Genomic DNA, 2513 nt, shown 5'->3' on the forward strand with positions numbered 1-2513 from the left:
CCCCGAGGGGGACCCTGCGGCGGCACAGCCCACCTGAGGAAGGGCTCTGTGCCGCGGCAGGAGGGGGCTGAGGAAAGGGCTGTTCTGCCAGGCTCGCCCTGCGAGCTGCCCCGGGCAGCTGCTCTGACATCTGCTGACAGGGCAGCTGCTCTGTCATCACCAGACGGCGGTGAAACACCCCGCCTTCCGCCAAAGAGGCCCCGTCTGAGCGCCCACAGGTGTATGACCGACACAGCTGCATTTACGCCCGTGTTTACCGTAGCTAAAGTACCTCATTAGTTTTGGTATCTCCGTTTTCAGAGTGGTTTTCTTCTTTAGCGTCCTCTTGTTTAGTTTCATCTTTGCCTTTGGCTCCTTTCTTCCCTTTTGTTGCTGCCTTTTTCTCCTCCTTTTTATCATTTGCTGCCTTCTCTTTCTGTTGAGAAAACAGAGCGGTACACGGTAAGTGCCCATTTCCACCTCGCACATCTGCACGCTCTCAGCTCTAAAACCATCCACACAACCCGCTTCCACCCCCTGAACTTCCCAGTGACACTCGTGACACGAAGTTTCCAAGGAGAAGCGCTCGCCTGCTGCTGTTCTGTCCCCAGTGTGCTACTGGGAAGTGCCCAATATAAAAGCAGCCATGCCTGGGGTTAAAGGAATTCCTCTTTTAAATAGGCATTCAATTAAATTAGCTCAAAAATGTGGAACTGGCTGGTGTTTCTGCTGCGCTGCTGAAAGGCGGACCCAGAACAAAAAGAACATGTACAACCAGTGGAAATACCAGAATCCTTCAGATGGGCCATTAATGCCCATTTAGAAAACTGTAACAAAGCTGCACTCAGAGGACCTTCCCCCTCCGCTGCCAGAAATACTCGGTGCTATAATGACCCGCTTGTGTGACGGACAAGTTGGGGGCTGAACAGCATCACCTCAACGACGATGAGAACTCTGCGTTTACTGAAGCGCCGTTTTTTATACGTGGATGGGGCTAAATCAAGGCAAAACTTGATGCTACAACTTCTGGAGGAACCGTTTTCTCCAAGGCCAGGACAGACCCTGACACACTACTAGCTGCACTTTGAGGAGCTGCCCCTCGCTGCCAGTGAAGAGAACTCGCTTAGTTCCTCACTTGATCAACCGAGTTCCAACCAAGGGACCAAAAATACCTGCACAATTGCCTCTCCCAGGTAAGTGAAGATAAGCAGGTAATTACAAATCTCTTCTTATTTCAACACCTCGCTTACTAGTGTACAGAATTAATTCGCATTAAAAACAAGCCCCTTGCTACGGGGAAACTCAGAGTAGAAGGGGCAAGGACACCTCATTCTGCAATGACACTGATGATTAAAAATTCACCCAAATCAACACCAACTCCTGTTATAACACAGGAATTTGAAGGCAGGAGGTCAGTAGCGCTCAGTGGGTGAGGGTCTCCGTCCTCTCTAACCTCCCACTCCCCAGTCTGAGCTTGCTGTGGGGTTTCAGCCCACCTGGCAAACTCCACTACCACGGGGTCTCAGGAACCCCCGCCTCGCGGGCTGCGCCTGCTCGCAGCCAGCACCTCCTCCTCGCTGGGACTGACCTACCGGCCAGTGTGGTGGCTCTTCCCGAGAGAAAGTCACTAGAGGAGGGAAGAGAAGAGCATCTCCACTCACTCTTTTTCCCCTCTATTGGCGGAACGGTCCAAACTCAACTTTCAAGGGAGCAGAAAAAAGATAAATATCACAGTGATACCAGCACCCGAATGTTCCGGCACCGTGCAGCAGCAAGACTGAGAACTACAACACTACACAGCGCTGGTCTGCTCTGTCACTTGACCAGACCTCATCAGAGCCCCCTTCTGCAACAACAACAAAAAGAATACCCAAGGAGAGACTGTTATTTTCCCATTTCCAAGCTTCTTCCATCCTCTTGGTGAGCTCTGAGCTAATACCACTGCACTCATTTTCCCGAATGACTTTTCTATATAGATGGCAACATCAATTCATTAACACCTGGACTTGGCATTAACACTTGGACGTAACTCTACATATAAAATTATAAAACTCTTTTCCCCAGCCCTGTTTTTCAGTAGGGTGAAGTTTCAAAGGTGAAATCTATTCTGATACACACAAAAAACCACAGAAAGAACCTGAAGGTTGTAAAGTTGAGTGACTGGGGAAACAGGAATTAAAGGAGCCCGCACAATTCTTACTGCATCCCCCTTGGCACAGGTATTGGTGCAGTACTGGGAGCCCTAGAGAGACAAAAACGCAGCTCGAATGCCCTGGCTTCAAACCAGCACCTCAGAAGCAAGAGGACTAACGCTTTCCAAGCCCAAATCGGGGACAACGTGCAGGGCAATGACCGAGGCACCACTCCCAGCAGAATGAAACCGTGTACGATCCCAGAGGGGACTTCTAGATCTCTGCGCTAGCTCTCTGCCCCTCGGGCTGGAGGAGCAGCCACCAGCATCAGGCTGACGCTCCTCTCCCCAGAGGCCCAGGTGCCAGCAGGAGGTGTGACCCAGAGCGTGCCAGCCCCTCGCA

At 51.3% G+C, this 2513-nt stretch overlaps 1 long non-coding RNA gene across 1 annotated transcript in view; it reads right to left on the reverse strand.

Annotated features, from left to right (window-relative positions):
• The window catches only part of LOC104491479, a 6202-nt gene that overhangs the window by 1603 nt on the left and 2086 nt on the right, over nucleotides 1-2513 (reverse strand). Inside the window, exon 4 of the long non-coding RNA XR_727777.1 lies at nucleotides 272-415. This is a non-coding gene — a long non-coding RNA (uncharacterized LOC104491479). The remainder of the gene's footprint in view (nucleotides 1-271; nucleotides 416-2513) is intronic.

The sequence above is a fragment of the Buceros rhinoceros genome, unplaced genomic scaffold, assembly GCF_000710305.1.
Source record: "Buceros rhinoceros silvestris isolate BGI_N320 unplaced genomic scaffold, ASM71030v1 scaffold32893, whole genome shotgun sequence".
Lineage (NCBI taxonomy): Eukaryota > Metazoa > Chordata > Aves > Bucerotiformes > Bucerotidae > Buceros > Buceros rhinoceros.